General features: G+C 48.2%; 3 non-coding genes across 3 annotated transcripts; all 3 read left to right on the top strand.

Moving 5' to 3' along the window:
- Nucleotides 1-4,438: 4,438 nt before the first annotated feature.
- Nucleotides 4,439-4,520, top strand: TRNAS-UGA (transfer RNA serine (anticodon UGA)). The gene has a single exon. It is a non-coding gene; the product is annotated as a tRNA-Ser (tRNA).
- A 542-nt stretch (nt 4,521-5,062) lies between these two features.
- On the top strand, nt 5,063-5,144 carry TRNAS-UGA (transfer RNA serine (anticodon UGA)). The gene has a single exon. It is a non-coding gene; the product is annotated as a tRNA-Ser (tRNA).
- A 1,796-nt stretch (nt 5,145-6,940) lies between these two features.
- TRNAS-UGA (transfer RNA serine (anticodon UGA)) lies at nt 6,941-7,022 on the top strand. Its single transcript has one exon. It is a non-coding gene; the product is annotated as a tRNA-Ser (tRNA).
- The last annotated feature ends 724 nt before the right edge of the window (nt 7,023-7,746 follow it).

Genomic DNA, 7,746 nt, shown 5'->3' with positions numbered 1-7,746 from the left:
CATTTGGTTGGCATTCCTGGCGGATTTCAATGGTCGGATTGTCTGGAACAAGCTGGCGGTGTCCTCCGAGGAGTTGGGGCTGTGGACGGATTCGGCGGGGAGTATAGGCTTTGGCGCCATATTCGGTAACCACTGGTCGGCTCAAAAGTGGCCGTCATGGTGGCACGAGTGTGGGCTGACGAGTAACATTGGTTTTCTTGAACTGTTCCCCATTCTGGTGGCCCTAAAAACATGGCCTGAGGGGTTCCGGGATCACTCTGTGGTTTTCTGGTCTGATAACATGACCGTGGTCGAGTGTATCAATAGTCAGGCAGCACGATGCAAATGGATTCTGAGATTGCTCAAGGAAATTGTGTTACTATGTATGCAATTGAACGTGCTCTTTAGGGCAAGGCATGTGCCCGGAGTACTTAATCAGGCCGCTGATGCACTTTCTCGTTTCCGTATGCAGGCCTTCTGGGGTTTTCTGCCCACAGCGGACCCGGTGGCGGCACCATTTCCCGAAGCTCTCTGGTCTCTCGGTGCCCCGAATTACAAAACCTCGTGGGAGAGAGTTTAGCACCCAGGACAAGGAAGGCATATGAAGGGGCGTTCCGTTCCTATTTGTCCTTTTTGGGTTCGGCTAGGGGGGAGCTTTGGGGCCAGGAAGAGTCTGTCGTAAAATTTTTTGCTGTCTTTACATCAGGCAGGCAAATTGGTAGCCACGGCCCAGAGGCATCGGGCCGCCATTTCCTTCATGGCGCGGGCTCATGGGATCCAGGACCCCACTGCATCTTTCGTAGTACAGAAAGCGCTGCGTGGGTGGCAACGCCTTGAGGGTCGCAAAGTAGATGAAAGGCACCCGATAGGTCTGGAGAGGTTGGCTCTGTTATTTTCCGTTCTCCCTGCGACTTGTTCATCCCAGTCTGAAACAGTGTTATTCCGGGCCGCTTTTGCATTAGCATTCCATGGGGCTATGCGGGTAAGCGAACTGGTGGCGAGGAACAAGCAGGATACGGGGGGGGACTGTGCCGAGAGCACGTTCTAGTTAAGGGGGATACGATGATTGTTTCGTTTCCCAGGTCCAAGACCGATCAGGGTGCGATCGGGGACAGTGTAGTAGTCCTTCGGATGCCCGGATCTCCCATGTGCCCCGTCGTATGCGTTGAGGAATATTTGGCGCAGAGGGCGGCATCATGGGGGGGGACTTTGTTGAGACACACTGATGCCACCCCACTGTAGAGGTTTCAGTTCCAGCGGGTGCTTGCAATGGCAATTTCGGCCGCGGGCTTGAACCCGGGCGATTTTGGGACCCATTCCTTCCGGATAGGGGCTGCTACAGAGGCTACAGCCAGGGGTCTAAGTGTGGACAGAGTGAAACAACCCGGGCGTTGGTCCTCGAATTGTTACAAAAGGTATGTGCGGTTGCACATGATGTGAAGCTGTAATCATGTACTCACGCTTCTTGTTTTTGTTTGGTTTACAGTTTCGCAAGCTTACGAGGCGGGGCGGACTGTGCAGTCGACCCGACACCTGGGAACTAGCGGTCAAAGATCACCGGCTGAGGAAAAAGTGGTGTGGGTCATTGGCCACTCATACGTGAGGCGTGCCGCGGACGTATTCAAAGCAGGTGACATGATTCACATGGCTGGGGAATACGGGTACAGGGTGACCTTCTACGGAAGGGGCGGGCTCTGTATTGACCAGTTTCAACCTTTTCTCGAGGGTTTGTTAGCGCGGACAAGGTCACCGCCATCTATAATCATAGTGCATCTTGGGGGCAATGATTTGGTGACCACTGGTAGACGACTACTTCTCGAGGCAATACTATCCACAGTAAGTTGGTTGGCGAGAAGGGTTCCAGGGTGCACGATTGCATGGTCCCATATGATTCCACGAAAGGTGTGGCGGGGGCGAATTCTGTGTCTGCTATAAATCATTCAGTGAAGAAGGTAAATAACAAATTGGGTAGACTGTTTCGTTCAAGTTCATTGCATTCGATTCCTCATGGTTGTATTAGGGGGGACAGTATGTATCTAGAGGATGGGGTACATTTGTCTCGGGTGGGGAATTCTTTACTCATAGGAGACCTCGTAGCGTGGCTAACGAGTTTACGGCATGACCTTTAGGTAGGAGTTTTGTGGGGGGGTCCGGATAGCCGGTCAACTATCCGGCCTGTGGCGGTAAGGTCATGATCGGTGAGCAGTAATTGGAAGATTCCTATGGGGGGGCGTCACCCATTACGGATGGGAGCGCCCGGGGGGAGGTGGCCATTGGCCCCTCAACGGGGAGGCGGTCCCTTCTAAGGATGGGACGCCGAAAGGAAAGGGAAGGCGGTCAAGGCCCCTCCCTGGATAGGAGGGGCTACGGGCCCCTCCTGGGAATTTCCCGGGGCCAGGACATCTGCGACGAAGTTGTGTGGGGTGGGGAGGGGGGTCTACGCTACCTTCTAGACACCTCACACGAGTCCTCGGACGACCATAAAATGGCGTCGAGTTAATTGGGGCCCCCGTCAAGACAAGGGAAATTGGTATGTGCACAGGAGGTACAGTCCTCTGTGCGGCCGCCCCTCACAACTGAGGGGGTAGTTCTGGTTTAGGGATCTGACACCGGTTACGACCTTGCCGTTGGCCCTTAACGTTAGGATGTACAATTTCAATTTAAGAATGTATTTGTAGGATGTTAGTATTGGCTAGGAGAACCTTTGTATTAGAAATATGTTAAGGTCAGCCAAAACATCGTAATGTGGAAATGAAATTGTACATGATATGAAACTGTTATTTTAATGTTTTAACTTTTGTTTCATATTTTAATAAATACGGCCGGGAGGGTAACTCCCTCCCGCCTTCCAAAAGTTCAGAAAACGTTTCCGTATTCCCATTCTTGGGGATTTGTGTTGAGAGGGGGTGGCGGGTATCTCAGCCATATGGAAAGGGGCGACCAATCGGTCCCCCCGAACGTATGGTGGAGTACCCCGATCCCCCCGGGAAGCCATCTTGGGCGGGAGGCGAGTCTCGGCTGGTATGCCCGAAGCGGCGTAGCCGGGGCGCGCTTTTTCCCGCCCTAGAGTGGGTTGTCCTAGACACCGAAGCCGCCAGCCACGCCCCCGGAGGCGGGCGGAGGCGGGTTTACGCCCGCCCTGAAGAAGGATATAAGGAGCGACAAGCCAAGGTAGCATCCTCTTGTTCCTGTGCTCTGAAGCTGCACCTCCCCGCTGCACGTGAGCTCGAGACGGAACGAAGAGCCAATTTTGACCCACCCACCAGCCCCTGAAGACAGCAAGTGGTTTGAAATAAAGTTTTGATGGTAAACACAATTTTCTTACAGGTTGTTGATTAAAGTCGTGATTCATTATGCAATAAAGTGGATAATTCCTTACAGTATGTTTTATCGAATAAAGTTTTGCACCAGTGTTGATCAGTGATGTTTCGACAGTTCATACTTTGAGCATCTATGTCTTTTAGTAATTAGTCTTTTAGTTTAATGTCGTATTTATTTTTTCGGTCGGGCGGTAAGGTCCTGATCGGTGAGCAGTAATTGGAAGATCCCTATAGGGGGGCGTCACCCATTACGGATGGGAGCGCCCGGGGGGAGGTGGCCATTGGCCCCTCAACGGGGAGGCGGTCCCTTCTAAGGATGGGACGCCGAAAGGAAAGGGAAGGCGGTCAAGGCCCCTCCCTGGATAGGAGGGGCTACGGGCCCCTCCTGGGAATTTCCCGGGGCCAGGACATCTGCGACGGCAGATGTGGTAAGTTGTGTGGGGTGGGGAGGGGGGTCTACGCTACCTTCTAGACACCTCACACGAGTCCTCGGACGACCATAAAATGGCGTCGAGTTAATTGGGGCCCCCGTTAAGACAAGGGAAATTGGTATGTGCACAGGAGGTACAGTCCTCTGTGCGGCCGCCCCTCACAACTGAGGGGGTAGTTCTGGTTTAGGGATCTGACACCGGTTACGACCTTGCCGTTGGCCCTTAACGTTAGGATGTACAATTTCAATTTAAGAATGTATTTGTAGGATGTTAGTATTGGCTAGGAGAACCTTTGTATTAGAAATATGTTAAGGTCAGCCAAAACATCGTAATGTGGAAATGAAATTGTACATGATATGAAACTGTTATTTTAATGTTTTAACTTTTGTTTCATATTTTAATAAATACGGCCGGGAGGGTAACTCCCTCCCGCCTTCCAAAAGTTCAGAAAACGTTTCCGTATTCCCATTCTTGGGGATTTGTGTTGAGAGGGGGTGGCGGGTATCTCAGCCATATGTACCCTGTCACTCATTTTGAGTGATGCATATTGCTATTTTTATTAATTGTATGAAAGTATGCGAAATAAGTGAGGACAACAGGGCACTGCTGGTATGTGCCCTGTCCTTCCGTTACTTTATTTATTAGGTCTCCACCTGACATGAGTAGCGCATGGCTCGTATACGACAACAGTGACATCATACTCACACAGCTGCGATTGCCGAGTGGTTAAGGCGTTGGACTTGAAATCCAATGGGGTTTCCCCGCGTAGGTTCGAATCCTGCTTGCAGCAGGATGAGATTTTGCATGAACACCATTTGGTTTAGTTAAGTAAATGTTCACTTCTCATTACGCAATCCTCATCAAGTCACAGAGTTAAACTGCAAAAACTCAAACTAGATGTAAACATTGAGACAATTTCTACACCCAGGAAGTGTTTTAGAGAGCAGGTGGTTCGGAAGGGTTCGTAGTCTGGACCTGTCGTGCCTGATCTAGACAAGTCATGAAAAGAGTACTTTTTTTATGAAGCATGTCTTGTTTAAGCTTTTGGACTCCTTCTGAGTACACTTAAGGGCCCGTTGCCACCGCCGTAATATAGGGAAACGAGGATAGAAATGTGCAGTGATTGATTACCGCTCATCTGTGCCCTGTCACTCATTTTGAGTGATGCATATTGCTATTTTTATTAATTGTATGAAAGTATGCGAAATAAGTGAGGACAACAGGGCACTGCTGGTATGTGCCCCGTCCTTCCGTTACTTTATTTATTAGGTCTCCACCTGACATGAGTAGCGCATGGCTCGTATACGACAACAGTGACATCATACTCACGCAGCTGCGATGGCCGAGTGGTTAAGGCGTTGGACTTGAAATCCAATGGGGTTTCCCCGCGTAGGTTCGAATCCTGCTTGCAGCGGCATGAGATTTTGCATGAACACCATTTGGTTTAGTTAATTAAATGTTCACTTCTCATTACGCAATCCTCATCAAGTCAAAGAGTTAAACTGCAAAAACTCAAACTAGATGTAAACATTGAGACAATTTCTACACCCAGGAAGTGTTTTAGAGAGTAGGTGGCTCGGAAGGGTTCGTAGTCTGGACCTGTCCTGCCTGATCTAGACAAGTCATGAAAAGAGTACTTTTTTTTATGAAGCGTGTCTTGTTTAAGCTTTTGGACTCTTTCTGAGTACACTTAAGGGCCCGTTGCCACCACCGTAATATAGGGATACGAGGATAGAAATGTGCAGTGATTGATTACCGCTCATCTGTGCTTTGTCACTCACTTTGAATGATGCGTATTGCTATTTTTATTAATTGTATGAAAGTATGCAAAATAAGTGAGGACAACAGGGCACTGCTGGTACGTTCCCCGTCCTTCTGTTACTTTATTTTTTATGTCGCGGCCTGACGTGAGTAGTGCATGGCTCGTATACGACAACTGTGACATCATACTCACGCAGCTGCGATGGCCGAGTGGTTTAGTCGTTGGACTTGAAATCCAATGGGGTATCCCCGCGTAAGTTCGAATCCTGCTTGCAGCGTCGTGAGATTTTGCATGAACACCATTTGGTTTAGTTAAGTAAATGTTCACTTCTTGTTACGCAATCCTCATCAAGTCACAGAGTTAAACGGCAAAAACTCAAACTAGATGTAAACATTGAGACAATTTCCACACCCAGGAAGTGTTTTAGAGAGCAGGTGCCTCGGAAGGGTTCGTAGTCTGGACCTGTCCTGCATGATCTAGACAAGTCACGAAAAGAGTAATTATTTTTTTTTTGAAGCGTGTCTTGTTTAGGCTTTTGGACTCTTTCTTAGTACACTTAAGGGCCCGTTACCACCGCCGTAATATAGGGAAAAGAGGGTAGAAATGCGCAGTGATTGATTACCGCTCATCTGTGCCCTGACCCTCACTTTGAGTGATGCTTGTTGCTATTTTTATTAATTGTATGAAAGCATTCAAAATAAGTGGGGGATACAGGGCACTGCTGGTACGTGCCCCGTCCTGCCGTTACTTTAATTTTTAGGTCTCGGCCTGACGTGAGCAGCGTATGGCTCGTATACGACAACAGTGACATCATACTCATGCAGCTGCGATGGCCGAGTGGTTAAGTCGTTGGACTTGAAATCCAATGGGGTTTCCCTGCGCAGTTTCGAATCCTGCTTACAGCGTAGTGTGATTTTGCATGAACACCATTTGGTTTAGTTAAGGAAATGTTCACTTCTCGTTACGCAATCCTCATCAAGTCACAGAGTTAAATGGCAAAAACTCAAACTAGATGTAAACATTGAAACTATTTCCACACCTAGGAAGTGTTTTAGAGAGCAGGTGGTTCGGAAGGGTTTGTAGTCTGGACCTATCCTGCCTGATCTAGACAAGTTACGAAAAGAGTAATTTTTTTTATGAAGCGTGTCTTGTTTAGGCTTTTGGACTCTTTCTGAGTACAATTAAGGGCCCGTTGCCACCGCCGTAATATAGGGAAACGAGGGTAGAAATGTGCAGTGATTGATTACCGCTCATCTGTGCCCTGTCACTCACTTTGAGTGATGCGTATTGCTATTTTTATTAATTGTATGAAAGTATGCGAAATAAGTGAGGACAACAGGACACTGCTGGTACGTGCCCCGTCCTTCTGTTACTTTATTTTTTAGGTCTCGGCCTGACATAAGTAGCGCATGGCTCGTATACGACAACAGTGACATCATACTCATGCAGCTGCGATGGCCGAGTGGTTAAGGCGTTGGACTTGAAATCCAATGGGGTTTCTCCGCGTAGGTTCGAATCCTGCTTGCAGCATCATGAGATTTTGCATGAACACCATTTGGTTTAGTTAAGTAAATGTTCACTTCTTGTTACGCAATCCTCATCAAGTCACAGAGTTAAATGGCAAAAACTCAAACTAGATGTAAACATTGAAACTATTTCCACACCTAGGAAGTGTTTTAGAGAGCAGGTGGCTCGGAAGGGTTTGTAGTCTGGACCTATCCTGCCTGATATAGACAAGTTACGAAAAGAGTAATTTTTTTTATGAAGCGTGTCTTGTTTAGGCTTTTCGACTCTTTCTGAGTACAATTAAGGGCCCGTTGCCACCGCCGTAATATAGGGAAACGAGGGTAGAAATGTGCAGAGATTGATTACCGCTCATCTGTGCCCTGTCACTCACTTTGTGTGATGCGTATTGCTATTTTTATTAATTGTAGGAAAGTATGCGAAATAAGTGAGGACAACAGGGCACTGCTGGTACGTGCCCCGTCCTTCTGTTACTTTACTTTTTAGGTCTCGGCCTGACATGAGTAGCGCATGGCTCGTATACGACAACAGTGACATCATACTCAGGCAGCTGCGATGGCTGAGTGGTTAAGGTGTTGGACTTGAAACCCAATGGGGTTTCCCCGCGTAGGTTCGAATCCTGCTTGCAGCGTCATGAGATTTTGCATGAACAGCATTTGGTTTAGTTAAGTAAATGTTCATTTCTCGTTACGCAATCCTCATCAAGTCACAGAGTTAAATGGCAAAAACT

The sequence above is a fragment of the Lissotriton vulgaris genome, chromosome 11 (assembly GCF_964263255.1).
Source record: "Lissotriton vulgaris chromosome 11, aLisVul1.2, whole genome shotgun sequence".
Classification (NCBI taxonomy): domain Eukaryota; kingdom Metazoa; phylum Chordata; class Amphibia; order Caudata; family Salamandridae; genus Lissotriton; species Lissotriton vulgaris.
This window is presented reverse-complemented; position numbering and strand designations above follow the sequence as displayed.